The following is a 26,168-nucleotide window of genomic DNA, read 5'->3' on the forward strand; positions in this document are numbered from 1 at the left end:
GATGCCTCAGGATGATTTGTGACTAAAGAAAGCAAAGAAGAAAACGGCCTGCAAGCCACAAGGGTGGTGTTGTGTGTCATATACAGGAAAGGCCATAAGTAGAACTTAGAATACCGGAAAACCATGAACTTCAGGGGCTCTCAAATACCTTAGACACAACTGTAAAGTAGAAGGCCGCTTTTGTGGTATGCAGAAACAATTGATAAATAAATTACAGCCAATTTTCTTAGTGGCATGGTCTCCATTACCTCTGACAGCGGTGTAACTACTCTACTAAGATGATAAGAGGCAAATAATGGCGTATCACGTAGCACCCCAGGAAATTCTCTGCCAGTTGCCAGGTCTCTTCATGACAGTGAAGACACAAAGATCCTCAGTGAGAGCCAAGTGATGAGAAGTGACAGCTCGCCAGGCAGACCGTGACAGGTTCTAAAAAGAATCAGCTGCAAATGTCCCTGGCAGATGGGATCCTGGAGTCAGGGCTGGCCCCTTGGTCTCCTTCCTTTCCCCGTCAGCATTCGTCCACACACATTTTCTCCTTGCACGTCTTACTCCTTCGCTCTCTGCCTCTCTCACCCTCTTCCCACACCCCTATTCTCACCCCCTCACCTTCTTTCTCTCAAACAGACCCTGTCTACTGAGCTGGAAGACAGTTTGGCCATCTTCATAGATGAATGGCTCTTCTGAGATTATCTTGGAAACTTGGACACATTCTGGACTTGGGAGAATTCAGGGGGAAAAAATGGCCTCACTGGGGATTCCTTTCCATCAAGTGAAATACACACATAAGCATGCTTTTGTTATCCTTCCAGGAAAGAGCTGTCTCCACGCAGGGTCTTACTCTGAAAACGGGCTCCATTTAGGTTGGAAGTGGCCTAATTTTGTCAAAGTTAAAGCAATTGCTTTTCGAATCATGAGGTGGCTTGGAAACTGGGGCAGGCAGGTTCCATTTTTCACTGTAGAGAAAAAAGTTCTCGAATACCAAGACAGACCATTCCAGGACGCTGCTGGGTCCCAGCTCACTCCAGGAGGCAGGCATTATCGTAAGAGAAACCAAGAGGACACGGAGGTCTCTGCGTCTGGAATGACAAATCCTGGGCCCTTGCTCTACTAGAACTCAGTTCTGTGATTCTGAGTGAGTTATTTGACTTCTTTAGTAAAATAGAGCCACTCACATCTTTTCTAATGTCCTCATGGGATTGTCTTGAAGAGGCATCAAAAGTAATTACCGGAAAAATCTTTGCAGCTAGGAACCATCCACATGTACAAGGCATTGTTATGATGAAAATAATCTACAAATTACACATTTGTAGCAGACCTATTTCTTACAAAACCAGTCCTAAGTCCCAAGAATGAATATTCAAACTACCTGGTTTTCCATAACAGCAGCCTCCGCTCAAATAATCAGAGGAAGCGAAGAACAAACAAATGTGAAGGAAATCCATTGAAATCCTCAAACTTCATCACACCAATGACTTCTTAGCTTCTCCCATACTGAAGGCTTCCCTGGTGGCTCAGATGGTAAAGACTCTGCCTGCAATGCAGGAGACCTGGGTTTGATCCCAGGGTCAGGAAGATCCCCTGGAGAAGGGAATGGCAACCTACTCCAATATTCTTGCCTGGAGAATTCCATGGACAGAGAAGCCTGGTGGGCTACAGTCCATGGGGTCTCAAAGAATCGTGCATGACTGAGTAACTAACACTTCCCATATTGAACTTTGAAGTCAAATGATGAATGGTATCATTCCTGGCATTCCCCAGCTCACCAAATACAACTGCAGGCATGTGACAGGACAGCTTGCTTCTCAGAGGAAGCCAGTGATCTGCCCCATCCTCTGATGCTCCTCAGAGAGGTCAGCCATCACAACAGGTGACAGCATCGCATGACACACAAACTCCTGGGCCCTTTACCTCCATCCTGGACACCCGGAGTCCCTGCCCATATACTGCCCTCCACCTACCAGGTTCTTCTACACGATCCTCCATACACTTACATTGCTTGCTGTGCTGTGCTAAGTCACTCAGTTGTGTCCTACTCTGTGCAACCCTGTGGACTACAGACTGCCAGTCTCCTCTGTCCATGGGATTCTCCAGGCAAGAATACTGAAGCGGGTTGCCATTCCCTCCTCCAGGCGATCTTCCCATCCCGGGAATCCAAACTGGGTCTCCTGCATCTCCTTCATTGGCAGGTGGATTCTTTACCACTAGAGCACCAGGGAAGCCCATTTACATTGTTTACTTCTTACCTATTATTAGTCCTCTTTCCTCAAGCAAAATTCTTTGAAGCTCATAAATCATTATTCAACAGTGGTTCATCCAGTCAACAAATATTTATTGAGGGCTTACTATGTTCTCTGCATGGTGCTAGGTCTCAGGAATATAGGGGTAAATCAGACAACACCCCTAACTCTTAAGAGCTTACTTTCAATATCATTGTCCCTTTCTTAACCCCATCTTTGGTTTCTCTATAATCAGAAATGCAGAATTCTAAGCTGAGCACACCTCTCTAGTGAAGCAAACCTCTTTATAAATTGGAAAGGAAGAACAATGTGTGTTACCTAGGAGTCCCCATGTGTATGTCGCTAACTGCATCCTTCAGACAGAATTCATTCCTCCCTCTGCTGGGCTCCCGTAGACTCATACATACTTCTATCACATAATGTGTTCAATTATTTGTTTAAGTGTTACTCTCTCCCCCCAAACACTCTGGACTTTTTGGCTTGGGCACCCTGATTATCTTACTCTTGCCCAAATCCAAAGCACATATCACAATGCTTGGTCCTTAGCCAGCACTCAATAAGCCTATGTGGAAAGAATGAATGAATGAATGAATCTGTCATCTCTTTACTTTCTCTGTTTATGACCATCCTCCCTTTCTCCTTTCTTTTCTATTATCCCCAACCTCAGCCTATGATCCAGGGAACTCAGTGTAACTCAGTGGTGATGACTCAGGCTTTTTCTGGAGTGTTTTGGGGTTGGCTCCTGTTGGCTTGCAAGAGCAGATTGTTAAATATTTGGGATTTTTTGTTAGCTGATTTAACTGTTAGAAACTTGAAATTGGTCATGGTGGAAGTATTTACATGATGGAAATCAGTAAATATTCTGTATCAGGCATTTAGAGTTTTGTTTTGGTTTTGGTTTTTTGGGAGCCTGTTTGTCAGCCCACCACTGCCCTGATTTAGCCAGACTTGGAGTTCTGACTCAGCTTTGACACTCGTTAACTGTGTGACCTTGGACAACCTGCTTGGTATCTCAAAGACTCAATTTCCTCATCTATAAAATGGGGATGATAATTATAACTTCAAGGGGTTATTGTGAGCCTTTAAGTGACCTAATGTTTATAAAGTGCTTAGCACGGTTCCTCATACATAGTATGTAGCCAATAAAAGCAGTTTATTAGTATTAGCATTATTCTCTGGCTTTCCATTAAGGCATTCTTTCATCCAGTTTGTTATACTTCTTTTCTTATACCCCAAAGGATTTATGACAACTTAATAAACCACAAGCCATAAAATAGAAAATAAAAATCAGGATAAGGGAAAATAAAAAATCATAATACAAAGTCACAATCACAACACTATTCTGATTGGATGGAATCTAACAGACTAGAACCACAGAATGTTAGCTGGCAATTTCTTAAAATGTCACCAACAGAGTCACTAAAGAGTCACCAATAAGTCACTAAAGAGTCACCAATAAGTCACTAAAAGTGACTTAACCTTAAAGCATTAGAGTGGACAGGGCCTCTGAGATCTTCTTGTTTAATTCCTTACCTTACAGATGGAAAATGGAAGTCAGCAGGCAGGAAAGAATCATTTCTTGAACACTTCCAGGCATGGTGATAGATGCTTTCACTTTTATCATCTCCAGGCCGTTCCAATTTACAGACGAAACCATTGAGGCCAGGGAAATGGCAGGCTTCTCCTAAAGCCACCAGGCTACTAGTTGTAGAACTAAAATGGGAACCAGATTTCCGCGTCCCAGTCCACTCCCTTTGTCTTCCCCAGGTACCATGCTCTCTCCTCACTCCAGGAAGAGCTGTTTTGTGATAACAGCTTCCTGAAGATCAATCTCCCAAGATCCAACAGAATCATAGTCAAATGGAGAAACTGCAAGCACTGTGGTAGAGGGGACTTCCCAGGGAATTTCCTAGGTCTGACTGTGGCATATGAAAGAAGGACATGCATAAGCCCACTGGCAGGAGCAGCTGCTTTTGTACAAAACCCATCCTCATTTCGTGTTAGCTTTTGAAAAGAGAACTGTGCTTTTAATTCAATTCATTTGTGGTCTTCTCTGAAGTTCAGGTCTTCTGCTGGTCTTATAACTAGATTTTTTTCCTAACTTCTACCAATAGCTTCATTTTTCACACAACCTTCTATTGGTGTGGTTAATAGGCACATAAATCAAATCTCTTTTCCCTTCTTCATCTGAAAGAAGCAGCACAAAACAAGAAATGGGTTAAAGCAATAGATGGGTTGGAGATGGGAGGTCAAGGAAGAGCCTGCATAATTCACAAAGTGAAAGAATCCTCCATTTATGGAGAGCTGACAGCAATGTCTCACTTATTAGGCCACCACCCTTCTTTGGCAGCAAGCAGGTTGGTGGCCCAGCTTGGGAGTTCTGTTTTATGGGAATAGTGTTATTGCTTTCAGAGCTGTAGCTGACCTCACACCAAATAAACACGTCAACCACTTCTCAAGTCCCTGTTCCCAGGTGTGGCACAGAGGCACTGTGCAAGGACCCTCATGGCCTCGCTCCCTTTTTTCCCTGCCTCCACTCAGAAATGGCTCTCCAGGTCCTAGTGTCCATGCTAACAGCCCCTTTTCTCTCCTTCCCTGTCCCATTCTCCAAATCATCTGTTCCATCTGCCCAAGATCTCACAACTGGACATGTATTGTCACATTAGTGCAGGTCAAGCTGCTCACCTTCAGAGAAACTTCTGGATAACACAGGAGGTTCTGGGGGGAGGAACACCATGGCACAACTGAATACAAATTCTCACACATACCTTTCAAAACTGAAATTGGGCACTTTTTAAATTATTTCTTTTTCCAATTTTTCAAAATATGTTTTTTAATGATTTGTTTTTCACACAGCAGAATTAATTGTTCTAGACTTAACCCCAGGTAGGCTCTACCACAAGCATAATTCAGAGGCCCATCACTCTACCACCTGTTGGGTGAGCTTGGGTAACGCTGACTCACTCTTATGGTTTTAAATGAGGCAGTTCAGTTCAGTTGCTCAGTCATGTTTGACTCTTTGCAACCCCATGGACTATAGCACGCCAAGCTTCCCTGTCCATCACCAACTCCCGGAGCTTTTTCAAACTGATGTCCCATTAAGTTGTGATGCCATCCAACCATCTCATCCTCTGTCCTCCCCTTCTCCTCCCGCCTTCAATCTTTCCCAGCATCAGGGTCTTCTCAAATGAGTCAGCTCTCGGAATCAGGTGGCCAAAGTATTGGAGCTTCAGCTTCTGCATCAGTCCTTCAAATGAATATTCAGAACTGATTTACTTTAGGATTGAGCAAGATCAAAAAGAAGATCTGTGACCCCAAATGAAACTAAACCCCCACAATCCACTGGAAAGCCATCTCCAAGGACTGTTTGCAAATCCACCATGTGGAAGCCCTCCCCAGATTGTCAGTCTAGGGACACTGAAGTGCTCACCTGGGCGTGTGGAGAGTTGGGGCATGGCTCCCATAGAAGGCTGATGTGGATTTCAACTCTACTGCTTACTTTCTCTGTGACCTTAGTCAAACTGCAATGGTCTTAATCCCTTAAGGGCAAAATGGGAAAATTATTAGTGGCCTGACGTCTGACACGACTGAGCGACTGAACTGAACTGACTGAACTGACGTCCATCAGGTAGCAAACGCGAACGTGCTTCGGAAAAAAGCGATGCGGTTTAAAAAAAAAAAAAAAAAAGGCAGCTGTTGCTATTATGATAAATCAAAAGTAAGACCAGTGTGTGTTTCATAAGATAAAACCTGAGGCGCTGGCCTCTGGGAGCACCTCTTTTAGAGCTGGTGGGGAGGCTGCTGTGGAGATGGCACGGCCTGACTGGCCTCCATGTCTGCGGGAGCGGCTGTGCCTCGGGATCGCAGAGCGGTGCATTGTGGGAGAGCCCACAGCTTGCCTATTGCCTACACAGCCAATCTGAAACCACGCTCCCGTTTTATATCGGTGCAGAGCTTCCCAGGTGGCGGTAGTGGTAAAGATCTCGCCTGCCAACACAAGAGACATAAGAGATGCGGGTTCGATCCCTGGGTTGGGAAAATCCCCTGGAGGAGGGCATGGCAACCACTCCAGGATTCTTGCCTGAAGAATCCCATGGACCGAGAAGCCTGGCAGGCTACAGGCAGGCTACAGTCCGTAGGGTCGCAAAGAGTCAGACACGACTGAAGAGATTTAGCATGCAAGCAGGCAAAAGTTAATTAACCGTGTTGTGTAATTTCAGGTGTATAGGCAAGTGATTCAGTTATACATATACATGCATCTATTCTTTTTCTAATTCTTTTCCCATTTAGGTTATTACAGAATATTGAGCAGAGTTCCCCTATACAGTAACTTCTTGTTGGTTACCTTTTTTTTTTTAATAATATATTTTTTTAATGTGGACCATTTTTAAAGCCTTTATTGAATTTGTTACAATATTGCTTCTGTTTTATGGTTTGGGTTTTTGGCCACAAGACATGTGGGATCTCAGCTTCCCAACCAGGTATTGAACCCACGCCCTGTGTACTGGAAGGCGAAATCTTAACCACCAGACTTCCAGGGAAGTCCCTGGTTATCTACTTTAAATATAGCAGTGTGTAGATGTTAATCCCAAACTCCCAAATCTATCTATCCCAATCTCCCCCACCCTTCCACCCTAGTAACCATAAATTTGTTCTCTAAGTCTGTGAGTCTGTTTCTGGACACACTCTTTAGAAAGAGCTGTGGGTACTCCGTGATGAAAAGGATTCCAACACTTGGGCTTACTTTGAGACAGTTTTCCCAGAGCCAATCCTGCCTTAGAATTTTGCTGAGGAATTTTACTTCGTTTTTTGAGGGGAAGAAGGCAGTTGAGACAATTACAACTCTATTCTGGAGGTGTAACAACAGCTCTGGTCTGGCCTGTGTTTCACCCCCATCTAGCCTTCAGGCTTCACCTAAAGTCTCCTATGGGAAACAGGCCTGAGAGTTTGTATCTTTGTGGGTCTATTACAAGGTCTTTTTGTGTTCTGCTTCTCAAGTTTCTGAGTCTGTAACTTGTGAAAGAAAACTGGCAAAGCACCTCTTTAGACAGAAGTCACCTTGAAATTCACTACCTCTTCCTCCTCTGAGGACCAAGGGGTAGGACCCTGATAGAGACAGCCCTCACCCTTCCAAACACGTCTGGGCTGTATGAAGGTGACTCATGTAGGCCAGCGAGGACCCCCAACAAGTCAGGCTGTCACTGCAGGGTAGCAGGCAAGGGGCTGAGCCATAGAGGGAGGAAGAGGCCGGCGAGTGTTCTCACGGTGGCCGGTGAGGGGAGAGTGGAAGGATGTGGTCATGGGGAGAGAGGAAAGAAAGATGAATGGGGCCTGAGTCAGTCATAGGCTAAAGCAAACAGGAAGGTTTTAAAGTGAGATTTGAGGAGAGGAAGTGGTTCTGAGCAAGGGAGGGAGAGAGTTCCAGAGATCTGTCTTGGAAAAGAGCTACTCTTCATTTTTTTGGATAGTCCTACTCATGTGAATATTTCTTGGCGGTACTGACAGATGGGTGAACCAATTTTTTTTTTTTATTATTATTTTTTAAATCACAACTGGCTCCAACCTTCCCCCTAGAACTTGAACCAAAAAGGATTAAGACTTTCAGTTTGAAAACATTCAGTGTATTCATTTGTGTTAAATTGTGCTGCTGTCTGCTGCTCTTAGCAAACACTCAGGGCCACCCAGATGAAGGGAGCACGGAGAGCGGGGTGGCTTGTCCAACTGAGGTCTTCTCTCGAATACTATGTCCGCTGCGCCTCCCCTCGTCCAGGGAACGTGATCCTGGGAGAGCTTAGCATCTTTCTAAATCTTTCTAAACTGCCAGATGTGGAATTATGATTGGCTAACTTTCTACCTGGGAAGAGGGGCTGTGTACGGTGGAGGTAGGGAAGAGGGACAGAGGTACAGGACTGGGGAGTAAAGGCTAGGGTTTTTCACTTGGCATTCCCATGGAAAGCATAAAAACACAGATCCAACCCAGTAAAGGGCAACCTTTGATAAATGCACAGTGCTCTGCCTTCTGAGAACTAATCTTGGGACAGTTTTAAAAGCCAAAACAAAAAACAAAAAGACTTCTAAATGAAGGACTTAAAAATGGCAAATCCTTCCAGCTCCTTGGTGAAGTCCCCTTCCCAAGACGGTTTATCAGAAATTGTTTTGATCATATTGTGAAAGATAATAAAATCCTCTGGGCTTCAACAGCTAAGAGGCATTACTTTTGCTTCTTGTTTCTTGATTATGGGAACTGAACCTTCATAAGCCTCATTTTTCTTATCTGTAAAATGGGAGTAACAAGCTTTGCTTCCACCTCAAAAGATTTTACATGTTTGAATTTACATCTGGATGTGTACACGGAAGAATATTATTTACAATAGCAGAACTTTTTGTAGAACAACAATTAATGACATCCAGGTTGTCATTTGTTTCTTCCAAGTCTAAAACTGAACTTGGGCATGACCAACCCTAATGTGGGATCATTTTTTATTGAGTTATAAAATAAACTATATAAATAAAAGCCACAGTTTTTTTCTGTGCTCTATCCACATTATCTATTATGAAATCCAAACTCACTCCATGCTGCAATAAAATTTCTAACCTTAGTGATCACATTTTAAATGCTTATATTATTTTTAATAGCTTATTGAGATAGGATACACGTGTCCTTATAGACAGGTTTTACCACTATCCAAAAGGACAGTGCTCTTATGAAACCTTCCATAAGCCAAAACGGCATGAAGCAAAGAATCAATTACCTAAGGACACATCTTGTTAACCAATGCATGAAATAAATCAGGATAAAATACAGATGCTCACAGACTCAGGTCAAAGCTATGGTGGCTTGATGCTGAGATGCTGTGTGTGGTTCCCTGGAAGGAACCCCGAGGGGCCACTCTTGTCAGCCCCTATAACAGCTCACTGCAAAACCAACTTTGGACGTTATTTTCACTTTTTGTCTTTTTCTGTAAAAGTGAAATTGTCTTTGGATTTCTTTCTGGTTAACGAAATGGGTACTAATACAGGTCTTTTGTAAAAGTGAGGTGGCGAAAAGTGAACTTTCAAAAAAGCAGAAGATACCTGTATTATTTTTTTTGTACTTTTAAAACTTTATTGTCAAATATAGTAGTCACTAGCCTTAAATGGCTACTAAAAGTTAAATTTAACTTGGTAATAGCTTGGCATGATTAAAAATCTAGTTCCTCAGTCACACGAATCACATTTCAGTTCTTCAGTAGCAGAATGTGGCTAGTGGCCATGGATTAGACAGTAAAAACATGGACTGTTTCCATCACTGCACAAAGTTCTATTTTAGAAACATTGTTCTAAAATCCTGTCGGGGGACTTGGTTGTCCAGTGGTTAAGAATCTCCCTGCTAATCCATTGTTAATGCAGGGGACATGGGTTCAATCCCCGGTCTGGGAAGATCCCACACACCATGGGGTAATTAACGCCACAAGTAACAACTATTGAGCCCATGTGCCCTGTTCAACAACTGAAGCCCATGTAACCAGAGCCCTGCGCTCTGCAACAAGAGAAGCCACCACAACAGGAAACCCAGGCACCAAAACTAGAAAAGTCCATGCACTGCAACTAAGACCCAGGGCAGCCATAAATAAATAAAATACTGTTAAGCATTGCTGTTCAGTCAAAAAGTCATGTCTGACTCTCTGTGACCCCACGAACCGCAGTATACCAGACATCCCTGTCCTTTAAATCTCCTGGAGCTTGCTCAAACTCATGTCCATTAAGTCGGTGATGCCATCTAACCATCTTATCCTCTGTTGCCCCCTTCTCCTCTTGCCCTCAATCTTTTCCAGCATCAGAGTCTTTTTCAGTAAATCGGCTCTTTGCATCATGTGGCCAAAATACTGGAGCTTCAGCTTCAGCATCAGTCCTTCCAACGAATATTCAGAGTTGATTTCTTTTAGGATTGACTGGCTTGATCTCCTTGCAGCCCAAGGGACTCTCAAGAGTCTTCTCCAGCACCACAGTCCAAAACCATCAATTATTCAAGGCTCAGCCTTCTTTCTGGTCCAACTCACACATCCAAACCTGACTCTTGGAAAAACCACAGCTTTGACTAGACAGGCCACTGTTAGTAAAATAATGTCTCTGCTTTTTAATATGCTGTTTAGGTTTGTCAAAGCTTTTCTTCCAAGGAACAAGCGTCTTTTAATTTCATGGCTGCAGTCACCATCCAGTCACCATCCACAGTGAATTTGGAGCCCAAGAAAATAAAATCTGTCACTGCTTCCACTTTTCCCTCATCTATTTGCCATGAAGTGATGGAATCAAATGCCATGATCTTAGTTTTTGAATGTTGAGTTTTAAGCCAGGTTTTTCACTCTCCTCTTTCACTTTCTTCATGAGGTTCTTTAGTTCATCTTTGCTTTTATGCCATCTGCATATCTGAGGTTGTTGATGTTTATCCCGGCAATCTTGATTCCAGCTTGTGATTCATCCAGCCCAGCATTTCACATGATGTAGGAGGGTGACAATATACCACCTTGACATACTCCTTTCCCAATTTGGAACCAGTCCATTGTTCCAGGTCCAGTACTAACTGTTGCTTCTAACTGCACACAGATTTCTCAGGAGGGAGGTAAGGTGGTCAGGTATTCCCATCTCTTTAAGAATTTTCCACAGTTTGTTGTGATCCACATGGTCAAAGGCTTTAGTGAAGTCAATGAAAAAGAAGTAGATGTTTTTTTGGAATTCCCTTGCTTTTTCTATGATCCAACAGATGTTGGTAATTTGATCTTTGGTTCCTCTGTCTTTTCTAAATCCAGCTTGTACTTCTGGAAGCTCTCGATTCACACACTGCTGAAGACTAGCTTGAGGGATTTTGAGCATAATCTTGCTAGCATGTGAAATGAGTGCAATTGTACAGTAATTTGAACATTCTTTGGCATTGCCTTTCTTTGGGATTGGAATGAAAACTGACCTTTTTCAGTCCTATGGCCACTGCTAAGTTTTCCAGATTTGTTGGCATATTGAGTGCAGCACTTTCACAGCATCATCTTCTAGGATTTGAGAAGCTCAGCTGGAATTCCATCACCTCCACTAGCTTTGCTCATAGTAATGCTTCATAAGGCCCACACTCCAGGATGTCTGGCTCTAGGTGAGTGATCACACCATCATGGTTATCCCAGTCATTAAGAACTTTATTGTACAGTTCTTCTGTGTATTCGTGCCACCTCTTCTTAATCTCTTCTGCTTCTGTTAGGTCCTTGCTGTTTCTGTCTTTTATTGTGCCCATCTTTGCAAGAAATGTTTCCTTGGAATCTCTAATTTTCTTGAAGAGATCTCTAGTCTTTTCCATTCTATTGTTTTCCTCCATCTCTTTGTATTGTTCACTTAAGAAGGCTTTCTTATCTCTCCTTGCTATTCTCTAGGATCTTTCTCTTTCTCCTTTGCCTTTAGCTTCTCTTCTTTTCTCAGCTATTTGTAAGGCCTCCTCAGACAACCATTTTGCCTTGTTGCTTTTCTTTTCTTGTGGATGATTTTGGTCACTGCCTCCTGTACAATGTTCCAAACCTCTATCCATAGTTCTCCTGGCATTCTATCTACCAGATCTAATCCCTTGAATTTATTTGTCAGCTCCACTGTATAATCATAAGGGATTTGATTTAGGTCATACCTGAATGGCCTAGTAGTGTTCCCTATTTTCTTCAATTTGAGCCTGAATTTTGCATTAAGGAACTGATGGTATGAGCCACAGTCAGCTTCAGGTCCTGTTTTTGTTGTCTGTATAGAGCTTCTCCATCTTTGGCGAAGATGGTAAGGAATATAATCATTCTGATTTGATAGTGACCATCTGTTGATGTCCACGTGTCGAGTCATCTCTTGTGTTGTTGGAAGAGGGTGTTTGCTATGACCAGTGCATTCTCTTGGCAAAACTCTGTTAGCCTTTGCCCTGCTTCATTTTGTATTCCAAGGCCAAATTTGCCTATTACTCCAGGTATTTCTTGACTTCCTACTTTTGCATTCCTGTGCCCTATGATGAAAAGGACACCTTTTTTTGATGTTAGTTCTAGAAGGTCTTGTAGGTTTTCATAGAACCGTTCAACTTCAGCTTCTTTAGCATTAGTGGTTGGGGCATAGACTTGAATTACTGTGATATTGAATGGTTTGCCTTGGAAACGAACCAAGATCATTCTGTCACTTTTGAGATTGCATCCAAGTACTGCATTTCAGACTCTTTTGTTGAGTGTGAGAGCTACTCCATTTCTTTCAAGGGCTTCTTGCCCATAGTAGTAGATATAATTGTCATCTGACTTAAATTCGCCCATTCCCATCCATTTTAGTTCACTGATTCCTAAGATGTCAACATTTACTCTTGCCTACTCCTGCCTGACCACTTCCAATTTACCTTGATTCATGGACCTAACACTCCAGATACATCCACAACTGAGTGTCCTTTCTGCTTTGGCTCAGCCTTTTCATTCTTTCTGGAGCTATTTCTCCACTCTTCCCCAGTAACATAATGGACACCTACCAACCTAGGAAGCTCATTTTTCAGTGTCATATCTTTTTGCCTTTTCATACTGTTCATGAGGTTCTCAAGACAAGAATACTGAAATGGTTTGCCATTCCCTTCTCCAGTGGACCATGTTTTGTCAGGCCCTGACTAGCAGGGACAAGGTCCATGAAGCCAGAGGACATGCTTGGTGCCCTGGATATCCCACTGCTGGTCCTCTTGAGTTTGTAAATCTTCACCAGCCACTGGGTGTTGATCAATGTGCCACCTGGCAGCCTGGGAAAAGACCCTGGTGGAGTTGTTGGCTGGAGCTGATCGATGTTGGAGGATGCCTAGAAGCAGAGGGCTCTCTGGTCTCTCTGCTGCCCCTGGCCACCCTGGGGCCAGTCAAGCACACCTCAGAGATATTGTGGGTTAGGGTCCAAATCACCACCATAAAGCAAATACCACAATAAGATGAGTCAAATGAATTTTGTGTTTTCTTGGTGCATATAAAATTTATGTTTACACTATCCTGTGGTCCATATATTAAGTGTGCAATAAAAGCCTTATGTCTAAAAAAAGTACATTCTTTAGTTAAAAACTTTATTGTTTTTTTTAAAAAAAAAAAAAGGTAACTATCATCTGACAATGCAGCGTTGCCACCAACTTTCAATTTGTAAAAACCACAATGTTTGTCAAGTGCAAAAATAAGCTATGCCTGTATGTGTGCGTGTGTGTGTGTGCGTGTGTGTGTGTGTGTGTGTGTGTGTGTGTGTGTGTTAGTCACTCAGTCATATCCAACTCTGCGACCCCATGAACTGTAGTCTGCCAGGCTCCTTTGTCCATGGGATTCTCCAGGCAAGAATACTGGAGTGGGTAGCCATTCCCTGCCCCAGGGTATCTTCCTGACCCAGGGATTGAACCCAGGTCTCCTGCATGGCAAGCAGATTCTTAATCATCTGAGCCACCAGGGAAGCCCTACACCTGTATAGTCATTACAAAATTTTGGAAAATACATAAAACCACGAAAAAGAGAAATATATTTCTTATTTTCTTACTACCCAATGAAAACCACTATTAGCTTCTTTACAATGTTTTCCTTTTTCTGCACATCTGTATCTTTCATTTTGTTTACATTGCATGGTTGTGATCTAAACAACATTATAATGTTACAGTCTGCCTTTTTAACAGTAAAATATAAACATACTTCCATGTTATTTTCTCCTGTTCAGAAACATTGTCAGTGGCTGGAGAATAATACATTAAATAGTGATACCATTATCCTATTGTTAGGCATAAACAGGGCACAGGTTTGAATTTCTTTTAAATAAAAGTAAATTTTAAAACGATACCATTCGCCAGCTTAAAGGGGGCAGAGAAATTGCTTCATTCTATGGCAGTGTGTCATCAATTGCTTTTTACTAGAAACATACACAAAAGCCAGGAACAGCTAGCTGATATCCAGGAATAATCCACCTGAACCAGTAGGGGCCTTCTACCCACCTGAGCTCCTGAACATGCTGGGGGCTGCACACAGGCCATCAGGCCTCAGGACACCCGTCTCCCACGACTTGAAGGCTGTGCTCAGCAGACACTAAGTGAGGGCAACCTGCTGCAGAATGAGGATAATCATCATGAAATTACACGTTTTATTTGCCAAAAGCTAAGGCGGAAGGATCATGCGCTAGCAGAGCATTCTCTCTGTGACATCCCATGAGCCTCCCCGGGCTGAGGAGGTGAGTCACCTGAAAGGGCCCCCCACAGCACCTGGCACGCTCTCCGGCAAGCTTCCAGAAGCCCCCTCTGCAGGCGCTTATCCTCCTGCACGGACTGCTCCTTCTCCATCCCCTCTGGAGGACCCTCTCTGCTTCCAGGACTCTGACGGTCCAGGGCCCCAGGCTCCATCTTTGGACCTCACTCTCTGTCAGGTGATGTCAGCCAGCTTCCTGGCTTTAACAATCGTGAAAGTGAAAGTTGCTCAGTCATGTCTGACTCTTTGCAACCCCATGGACTATATAGTCCATGGTATTCTCCAGGGCAGAATATTAGCCGTTCCCTTCTCCAGGGGATCTTCCCAACCCAGGGATCGAACCCAGGTCTCCTGCATTGCAGGTGGATTCTTTATCAGCTGAGCCACAAGGGAAGCCCAACAGAAAACCAGGTAAGGGGGTCATGAGGACCCCCAAATTTCTCTCTGCCTCATGATCTCTTTTGGAACTCCAGTTTCTCAGACCCCCTGAACATTTTCTATAGGCATATCTCCCACTTCAAAAGTAAAATGTAATTCTATCCCATTCTTCCCAACAAACAAAAGAACAAACCTGGGGGACAGGTGACAACTTTTTAAAAAATCTGGGGTCCTTTTGCTCTCACATTTCTCTATCATCAAGCTCATCATTAAATCCCACAAGTTCAATCTTCCCTATCTCTGCCACCCTGGCCTAGGGGCTGGTGTCCTAATTGGTCTGTGTTTCCACACATGCCCCTCAGGGCACTCCTTCTCCACCCAGGTGGGTCCCCCTGCCCCACTCTGCCTGGGGTGTTCGAAAATACACAGGAGCAGTTGGGGTTGTCACAATAACACCTGTCGCCTTTAGTGCCTAGGGATCAGTATCCTAAATGTTAAGATGGTCCCTCACAGCTAAGTATTATCCATCCCCAAATGCTAAGAGCTCAGCACTGAGAAGCTGGAAGCAGACAGATCCTTTTAAAACTAAAGTCGATTTTGTTAGCCACTGTTCAAAGCCTCCCATGGATCCCCACCCCACGCAGAATAAAACCCAATTTCATACCATGACCTAGGAGGTCTCCCCTGATCTACCCTCCCCTCTCAGTCCCCAACTCCAGCTCCCCACATGGAGTCTGGCTCTCCCTGATCTGGGCCTTCACACCGTCTGCTCTGGCTTCCTGGGAGCCTCCACCTGGCCACCCGCCTCCTGCACTCAATCTGCTCAAAGGTCACCTTGAAGGCCTTTCTGCCATCGCTGTCTCTAATAGACCCCACCTCAGCAGCCCCCGGGGGTTTGTCCCTCTTACTTTCCTTCTTAAGGTGGCAAGACAGTGGGTTCCCAGGGTGTGGTGCCAGGAGCCCTCTGTCCTTTCTGGCCATGGTCTGGCTGCTGCCTATGAAGCCATATCAGACCAACCTCTGATATCAAGGCAGCACCCAGGGCTCAGAGAGTGGGTCTGGAGAAGGACCACAATCCTCCACGCACTCAAAGATGTGAAGGCCTTGTGAGCACACTTGGAAAAATTGCAGGAAAAGGCAGGTAGGTTGTAGGAGGTCAGAGAGGGCAGCATCAGGCCCAGCCACAGGTTCTGGGAACCAGCTCCAACCCCCTCCCCCTTGACAAAGGCCAGCTCAGCCCCAAACTGAAATGAGAGCACTAACAGGGACTAGAAATGAATGCATCTATTATACAAGAGGCAACCCACTGGGGGAAAAGGATGGCCAGATTTACACTCATCTGTGGACTCAAAAATCTTCTGAAACTGTGCCTTAAAACTCTTCACTCTAAAAAGCTTGTGAAATGAAGAAGCGTGGCCACAGTAAGGCAGTCGCAGCATCGCCAGGGCCGCAGCAGGTGTCAGATTCACATCAGGAGCTCTCTCTGCCCAGCAGTGCGGCGTTTGGGGATTCGGCCTTCATGACAAACAGCAGCTGCTGTCACCCCTGATGGTGAGGGACCACACTCAGGAGGCAGGCTGACCGCCAGACTGCTTTTTGGAGAGGCAAAGGAGTCTGAGGGAGGGAGAAGAGAGGCAGGTGTTCCTTGACCTGTATCTGTGCCTCACATCCTGCCAAGTTATTTCCATCCTCACATCCTGAAAACAAGCATACAAGGATGGGAGACTGAAGCTTGGATGGGTGTAGTCACTCGTCCAAGGCCATGGCAGTGGCAGAGCTGAGATGGGAGCCTTTACTAGTCTTCACTCCCCTGGACCCCTCCCCATCTGTCAGTTACACTCTCCCTCCCCAAAAGCAATCTCATGAAGCAGGAGGTGGGAGAAGATGTGAGATGGGCAGAAATGTGACAGGGGCTACTCAAGGCTCAGCAGGCCTGGGCACTAGTCCAGATGGTGGGTGACTCTGGGCAGGTCCCCTGAGCTCTGGGCGTAGCTCAGACAGTAAAGAATCCACCTGCAATGCAGGAGACCCGGGTTTGATCCCTGGGTCAGGAAGATCCCCTGGAGAAGGGAATGGCAACTAACTCTAGTATTTTTGCCTGGAGAATCCCATGGACAGAGGAGCCTGGCAGGCTACAGTCCATGGGGTTCCAAAGAGTCAGACATGACTGAGTGACTAACACTTCCACTTTTTACTTTGCTGAGCTCTACAGCCTCAGATTCTTCATCTGTCTCTAGTGGACCTACCTGGAGATCCCCAAGAGTTCCCAGCTCTAATATTCTTTGATCTTCAGAACTCACACCCATCGGTGAGAATTTATCCAGCTACAACTTTGAGAAAAATTATTCCCGCAGATACAAGTCTCAGATTGTTAGGGCTTTGCAAATGTTACCATTCCAGCAACAAAGTATGAATAGAATATTCTTGGCCAGGGAAGGGTATTTGGAAAGAGCAGAAGTCCGTCTGTCAGTATCGGGCTTAAATGGGCTGAATGACGAGCAGGGTGATGGGAGGAGGGACTCTGGAAAGGCTCATGGTCTGTTTGAAAAGAAAAAGCGTTTTAATGGGATGTGCTCACTGACGCTGGATTTTAATGACCTCTCAAAGTGTAACTGGGGAGAGAAGGGGAGTTAAGGAAGAGGGTTTGTGGAGTGAACAGAGAGGAAGAAAGAAAAAGTGATAAAACCAAAACAAATTCAGCCCATCAAGTAAAGCACAGGCCTGTGGAGGGAGGCCACAGTTGACTCTCCATATTCTAATGCCTGAAATTAGGTTTGAAAAACAAACACTTCATTTTAAAAATAAAAAAGCTCCAGTGTCTATAGGGCACATCAGTTAGTTAACCTCCTTAGGCCTCAAGCTTCTTCATTTCTGGTGGGAAAAGTTTGTACTTCATGAGGGTTTCGTGAACACGAAGCTGCACGTGTGTAACTCAGCAGTGATTTTAACATGAAAGTGCTGTCACTCATTCGGTGACAAGAAAGAGCCTCAAGGAATAGTGACCTCATGGGCAGCAGCAGGCGAGGACGGCCAGACTGTCAAGGCCAGTGTCCCCAGTGACAGTCCCACGGCCTTATGCTAGAGAAACTGCAGCAGGATCTGGGACCAGGACAAAGGTTGTTCTCCTCAAAGTTTTTCTTCCTCTATGCCCCAGCCCCTTTGGATGGAGACAGGCAATTCAGAGGGATGGAGAGGACCCACAGACATGGGGCTTTCCACTACCCCGGATGGAAGGAGCTCAAGCCAGGTTTAGTTGGTAGATGACAGAGATGTGACATCACTTGTATCCGGAGATGATGAGTACAGTATAAGTGGTTGAGAATGCTGGGGATGGATTTCAGATTTGTCATGGCACACTCAAGATGGGTAACAAGGAGAGTTTGATAAAGAGATTTTTTAAAAAACGTAGTGTGGGCTGACTTTAGGAAAAACAACAAAGGAAGAGGTAGGTGGTACCTGAGAGCTAGACGTAGAGAGCTGTTATCAACAGGGCCCCAAAGGGCGGGGGTGGGGGGCAGTAGAACCCTGAGAAACAGCTCCCTAGAGATGGGAAACCAGAGCAAGCCCATCCAGGCCACTGAGAAGGTAAGTTGAGAGTGGATGGCGGGGAGAGAGCACGGCCTGGGGCCCTCCTGGGACAAGGTACAAACTGAGGCCCGGGGCCTGCTGCTGGCTGTAAACACACATCATCCCCCAAACTACTTGTAGGTAAGTAAATTGAAGTCAGAGGGGAGAGGTGATAAAGAGGATAATCAAACATACAAATGAAACTAGAGTCCTCTCCGTGTGGGGTTGTGGCCTAAATGCCTCCTTGGAATCATTGCTAATTCTCCTGTCCACCACACTCACTACGTGCCAGGCACAGTTCTAAGTCTCTTAAACATTTAAATCCTCACAGCCACTCGATTAGGTGGATTCTATTATTATGCCCACTTTACAGATGAGGAACCTAAACCTTTAGAGAGAGAAAGTCATTTAGCTAAGATCACAGGGGCTAGTCAGTGGCAGAACTGAGGTCTGAACACTGAGAACTTCACCCCAAATCTAATATAATAGATAATCTGAGCTAATGGATAATCTGATCTAATGGATCTAATCGATAGCCTCTAATGGAGAACTGTCAGAGGGAGACCCTTGAAGAAACGGAGGGGTCTTGTCACTGTTATAAGGCAGCAGGATGCAAGATCATCACTTATTTGCTGGAATGGGGCATCTTCTGCCTGTGCCTCCAGCTCAATCTCCAAGGTGGGCACCACCAAGGGGACCCCCTGACCTCCCTCTCCCCCAGCTAGGTCTCCTAGAGTGTTCTGGTGGGGAGGCTGAAGCACATGTGGGGCACACCAACCCAGCCCACCAGCCTGCGCCTTCTCTGGCCAGCCCAGCTGCCACGCAGGGTGCATGTGTCTACATCAGTCCACCTGGTCAGACAGTGTGCCCTGAGCACACGCTAAGCCCCTTAATTGTGCTCCCCAGGAGGTGCACAGGTCAGACTGATGAATTCTTGGACAGGAGGCAGCTCAAGTTTGGCCTCCAATGTCAAATTTTGATGAGTCCATTGGTGCTTTGCCTGAATCTTAAGAGCTCGTCGCTGGACACAGCAGAGACTCACAACTCTGTTCCTCACCCAGGCACCCTCCATGTGTCCTTTCCTACTGGGGCCTTGCTTCCAGATTCAGTGTCAATGCTGGCAATGTACTGATCCTTATGCATCTGCATTCCCTCCCCAGTCCAGAGCCAAGGATTCCAAGTATCAGATGAGGAACAGGATACAGTAATGAGATGATGTATGACATGTGCGATGACAATAGAGTACATTTACTGATCTCTTAATAGGGGCCAGGTTCTGACAAAAAGTGTTTCTTATGGATTACTTACACAGGTACTTTTGATCCCTATTTTACCCTTGAGGAAACTGAGGCTGAGAAAGGACAGGATATTCACCTGAGATGTCAGGATTTCAATCCAGGGAGTAGTGACTCTAAGCCACTCTAACATTCTCCCCCCTCAGACAACAAAGGACTTAGTATGCCTGCATCAACCATTCGAGTTCATTTCAGAAGTGGTGGAAATGACAGAAGGTGGTGATGGTCATATTTGCCATTATGGAGAAAAGGAGGTCAGCATGGAGGCTCTCATGATGCTGGAAGGATGAATAACAAAGGTCACCTGCATTAAAGCAATGATAGAAGGCAGTGAGGAGAGGCAGGTCTAGGAGATACTGGAGATAATAGAACAGACTTGTTAGGTGGGAGATGGATAGAGGGGTGCAGGGTGAAAGGGAGAAGTTTAGGACCCTCCCAGTTTTCTGCCTTGAGAAGCTTCATATATAAATGGCCACCAGGCAAAAGAGATTTCAGGAAGGAGACAGATTTAAGGATACCTGGAGAGAGATTAGTGGGTTTTCTCATTTAAGAAAGAAGGGAGAGAGCTCCCGGTAAAGTGCCTTGTTTCTCAGGCTCAAGAAACGGTATCTTCCTTTAGGGCAAGGCTCTCAGAGAGTGTCTGCAGCCCGGGGAAGAAGTGTGATTGTATTTAATCTTTTGTCAGTGAAGAGTAATGGGAGTGAAGGGTGAGAGGACACCCAGGTGACAGGTGACAGGAGCTCGTGGAGTTAGGAAGGAGTTACAGAAAGCAGTAGTTCCGCTGGTTTTATCTCAGGCCAGCCCCCTCTCTGGATCCATCAGCAGTCAGCCAGCAGCACTGAGTGGTCACAGTTCCCCTCACTCCTCAGTCTCCAAGAGAAGAACGCAACCGGCACTCCAATACCCAGCCCTGGCATGTGCCCTGGGCTTTACCATCTCTGCCAAACATCCAATTGCCATACCTCACCTTACCTTGAGTTCCCCGTGGCACCTGTAGTTCTAAACCACAAGCCTTCTGCTTGCACCCAGGGTGTGTTTGGCACTGCCTGGAGACATGTTTTATTGTCACACCAGGTAGGGTGGAGGCTTTCTACTGGCATCCAGTGGGAAGAGGCCAGGGATGCTGCTAAACTTCCCATGAACTGCAGGACAGTCCCACAACAAGGTATTCCTGGCTGAAAATGTCAGTAGTACTGAGGCTGAGAGACACCCAGCAGGATCAAGATCCCACTGCCCATAGTGGCTAAGACTCTACATTCCCAATGCAGGGGGCCCAGGTTCCATCTCTGGTTGGGGAACTAGATCCCACATGCCACAACTAAAAGTTTTCATGCTGGAACTAAGACCCGTCCCCGCCCCGACCCCCAACTCCGGGGCAGCCAAACAGATAAATATATAAAAATAAATTACAAAAAAAGAGAAAGAAAATTCAAAGCAATGAGTAGGGCAACATGGCAACAAGGAGGAGAACAGGCTTTCTGAGCACAGAAAGTGGCCTGCTCTCCAGATTCTAACCCCTGGTTGCAGCCCCCTTCCAAAACCAGGCTCCTGAGGTTCCCGGAGAATTGGAATTACAGGGAATGCACACAGCCTGGGACCGCCGTGAGTGGTCCTCCTCTGAGCTCAGTCCTCCCTGAGCACTTCCTCTTGGTGGGAGGGAACAAGATGGCTGCAGATGTATCCAACGTGAAGGGAAATCTTTGCTGGTGTCACGGCTAGGGGATTACATCTGCCTACAGTTACAGGATGTATCACTTGCAGAGAATTCCTTCCACAACATACTCAAAGAACCCAAAAAAAGTATTAAATAGCTGGCTAAATTCAATCTATATTTTTCATCCTTTTTTTTTTTTACTCCTGTAGTTTTTCACCAAAGTCCACTTTGACGTGCCATTAAAAGAAAACCCTTTGTGTATAAGCAATAGATTTAGAAAGAAAAAAAAAAACTGATATATCGAACAACCCAATGTATACGATTTGGAAGAAGTAACCGGATCCTCTACTCTGGCAGGCTGTAAACTGGGCTAGGGAGGGACATTGTTTTTCTTTTGGTCATTCTGCCAAGTTAAAAAGGAAGTTGGAGATTAGAACAAAATATTTAAATCAAAAATGAATCCTTCAATGAAAGTTGCTTGATCCCTTTTGCTACCACCCCCTGCCTCCCTTCCCCCTTATTGGAAGCATATTTCTCTTTGAAAAGAAGTAGTGTATTGTTGCTGAATAGAAGGGGGACAGCCCACTGGGGAGACACACTGATCTCATCATTTTAAAAGTGGGAGATAAATGACCCCTTCCCAATCAAATGCTGTTTCTGCACATTCTCAGAATAAATGGCACAGTTTTCCCTAGTGAGCAAGGAGTGCTCTCCCTGAAGCTGGGTTTGCCTATGCTAGCCATTCTCCCAGCTCCAGGGACAAGGTAAGTGCAACTCAGATAGTCGTATCTGAGTACTACTAGGGCATCGCATCATTCTTTGAAAGCAAGACCCAAGCAAGATCCAAGTTTCCTTCCTAATGGGAAACTTGTAGAACAGTCCTTGTGTTAAGATTCAGTATTGTGATTTCTTGGAATGTCCCTCAAATAAACAATAGATACCCTCTTTTACTGTATTTGCCAGTCTCTCCTCAGAATGACTCCACTTTTTGAAGTGGCCTGAGTAAATGTGGTCCTCCTGGTGCTGAGCTCACTTAACACACATTTAAAGGAACAATGCAAAACAAATAATGTATCGGGACTTTCTGACACCATGGCCTTCCGATTAGAAACATAGCTCTATAATTCATGGAGAAAAGAGAACCCTCCTACGTTGTTGGTGGGAATGTAACTTGGTGCAGTCACTGTGATAAACAGTATAGAGGCTCCTCAGAAAACTAAAAATAGAATTACCATATGACCCAGCAATCCCACTCCTAGGCATAAATCCAGACAAAACTATAATTCAAAAACATACAGGCACCCCTACTTTCATAGCAGCACTAGTCACAATAGTGAAGACATGAAAACAACCTAATGTCCATTGACAGAGGAATGGGTATCCATTGACAGAGGAATGGATAAAGAAGATGTGGTACATGTATACAGTAGAATACTAGTCAGCCACAAAAAAAGAATGAAGTAATGCCACTTGCAGCAACATAAATGCAACTAGAGATTATCATACTAAGTGAAGTAAGTCAGAAAGAGAAAGACAAATACCATGATATCACTTATAGGTGGAATCTAAAATATGACACAAATGAAACTATCTATGAAACAGAAACAGAATCCCAGGCATAGAGAACAGGCTGGTCATTGCCAAGGGGGAGATGGCTGAGGGAGGGATGGAGTGAGAGGTTTGTTAGCAGATATAAGGTTTTATATATAGAGTGGATAAACAACAAGTTTGACTGCATAGGACAAAGAGCTATATTCAATATCCTATGGTAAAACATAATTGAAAAGAATTTATATTAAAAAGGAAATTGGTGGCTCAGTGATAAGAATCTGCCTGCCAATGCAGGAGACACAGGTTCAATCCCTAGGTCAGGAAGAACCCCTTGAAAGGAAATGGCAATTCATTCCAGTATTCTTGCCTGGAAAACCCCATGGACAGAGGAGCCTGATGGGCTACAGTCCATGGGGTAGTGAAGAGTCAGAAACAATTCAATGATTAAAACAACAACAATATATACATATAACTGAATCACTTTGCTATACAGCAGAAATTAATACAACATTGTACATCAACTATACATCAATTTAAAAATTCATAATCCAAAAAGAGAGAATTCATGAAGGAAAAAATTAGCAAGAATGTGACTCTGGAAGAGCTCAAGCAAATGGGGCAATCAAAAGTAATTTTATTAGATCTGCTAGCATCTTTGTAACGAGTCAGATTCTACACACTTCAGTACTCATCCCCATAATTCTGTGATCTTTCAAACCAATACATCTATTGCTCTTCAATACCCTAAATATATGCTGGTATTGTAGTCTACCAATATGAATCCTACAGTCAAAACAAATAAGAGAATCAACCAAGATATGAAATTTAAGGGTACATTGATGGCATTTAATAACAACATGGCAGTATAAATAATGGCTCCCCAAATGGAACAATTATATAGAATCCATATATCCTAATTGTCCTCCCCAAGCCCTCTGGCTTCACCATTCTGCGACCTTCTCTATTTCAACACTGAGCTTACATGAGAGATGATTTGGAATTATTGCACTTCCCTGACTTAACATCCCGCCAATACCTGTGCAAGTAACCTGGAAGCCTGGCACTCTTTCTTACAAGCACTAAATATTTTAGGAAAAGCTTTCAAAACTGGAAAACGTCATCATCAACAAATTCTGCTTGACAGCCCCCCAAACAGATATCTACCAGTGCAAGCCTTTGCCAAGGTCCACTTTGCTCACCTACAACAAGTCCTCGGCAGGAGACAGCCACTCAATTTTACCCAATGAGTGTGTGTGTACACGCTTCTTCTGCCTGATCTTCAATGATCTATGATAGACAACACCAAAAAGAGGCTCTCTTTCATTCTTAGATGTAAACCCCAACACCATCCTCATGGCTAGACAAACTGCACATCTCTGTATCATTTCTAATTTACCAGCTTGATAGTTCTTAATAGCACATATTTTAAAAATCTGTATTGAATACAGCCATGTCTCAGGGACTGGGCTAGAAAATTTGCCGCCATCTTCCCATCTAATCATCCTGACATCTCACTATAGAGGGTTATAATTCAATTCATTTTGCACAGGAGCAGTTGAGGCTCAGAAAGATTAAGTAACTTGTTCAAGGTCCCAGGGACCCAATTGCCTTCAATGCCTCAGCGTCTTTGCTCCAGCTGGCCCTGCTGCCCTTCCCTGCCAGTGCCACACCACTTGGCCTCTGAAGACTATCATATAAGTCTTGGTGGTGTCACTCTTCTCTCCTGTCAAAATCCTCATGATGTCATTTTCTTGCCTCACCTCCAGTCATCTTGTCATCACCTCCCACCTGCATGGCTGGGACAGTCTCTCTGGCTAATTGTGTTGCTTTCCTGACAGTACGTCCATGCCTGATACTCTGGAGCTTATGCCCTGCCAACTCACAGCTCCAAGGACAATGCTTGGATCCCTCCAAGCTCCTGAGACTCTGGTTCCACCACGAACTAACCATGTGAATCTGGGAAAGTCATTAAAACTTTTCGACAGTTTCCTTCCATTTATAACAGACAATAATCCCAGCTCTACCTCTGAAAGAAAACTCAACTGAAGATCGAATGAGACTCAAAAAGTGGCCTTTTGGGGGCATAATTCCCATGCTAAACTTCATCTCCAAACTGGCCCTGAAATGCAAATTTTCATCCAAATTTGCTCAAAATGTGGTGTTTTTGGATCTGAATCCAGTGCCGGGTTTTTTCCTCCAACACTTGCCCCTTTGCCCACAAAGAATTAAAGTTGGTCAATCCACTGTTCCTTGCAAAACCTGAGTTCATAGTTTGTGTTCCAGAAGGTGTGGCCAAGAATTCTACTCAGTAATAAACTCTGCATTTCTCATGTGTGAAATCACCAATAAGGAAATTTCAGTAAGGAGTCTTATTTTAACATCCCCAAATCATATTTAAATAATCCAATCTTAAATTTCTAGACTAAGTCATTTTCACTGAGGTAGCCAAAAGAGAAAAAAAAAAAAACAAGTTTTGGAAGCATGAACTGTTGAGAATCCTGGTGCTCAGACTGGTTCAGAACAAAATAAATACCTGAGAGCCTTCAACACCTCCTCTTGATCACGCAATAAATATCCCAGCTTCTCAGCCTGACTTCCCAAACCACTTCCAGCCTCAACTGGCCTTTCCCATCTGAACTTCCCTTTCTCCTACATGAACCATTTCCTGGATTATCCACTCTTCTTTTAAAAGATCGTGCATTTTCCTTTCTCTGCATTTTCCTTCTGGTCTCCCCTCACCCAGAATGCCTCCCTGACACCCCATGACCAAAACCAACCCATCTCGTTCAAAGCTCCACTCCTTCCACGAAGCCTGCCTTCACCATGCCAGCATGAGCAGACATCTCCGTTCCCTGACAGCCGTGGCAAGCTCGCCTTCTTACTCACCGTGTGCTGCTTTCTCATGCTCCTCCTAGTGTCCACCTTGAACCATCATTAAACATCTTTCCCGTGCCCATTTTAATGTTTGGTGCCCTGTTCTGCCTGTCTACCCCAGAGCTAGCTCATGTAGCACTTCACACACAGGAGCCACTCGTTAAAAACTCGATGCTTAAATTTGACCCACGCACTTGCAAACTACTCTGATCAAAAGAAATATTTCTCATGTATGAAGCGATGGAATTGCAGAAATCTATGCCATCAAATATTTTTGGCTAAAAAGGAAGAAGTATCTTTCCACAGTCCCAGCGGAAACCATGCATGTGAATGTGTGTTTGGGGTTCAGAAGCCGAGCGAAGCTTGTTAATTTTAAAGCCACATAGACTGTTTGGCTAAG

General features: G+C 44.5%; 1 long non-coding RNA gene across 1 annotated transcript in view; it reads right to left on the reverse strand.

Moving 5' to 3' along the window:
• Positions 1 to 25,884, reverse strand: part of LOC122686236 — a 184,211-nt gene extending 158,327 nt beyond the window's left edge. Inside the window, exon 1 of the long non-coding RNA XR_006338665.1 lies at positions 25,781 to 25,884. This is a non-coding gene — a long non-coding RNA (uncharacterized LOC122686236). The remainder of the gene's footprint in view (positions 1 to 25,780) is intronic.
• Positions 25,885 to 26,168: the final 284 nt, after the last annotated feature.

Source organism: Cervus elaphus, chromosome 29, assembly GCF_910594005.1.
Source record: "Cervus elaphus chromosome 29, mCerEla1.1, whole genome shotgun sequence".
Lineage (NCBI taxonomy): Eukaryota > Metazoa > Chordata > Mammalia > Artiodactyla > Cervidae > Cervus > Cervus elaphus.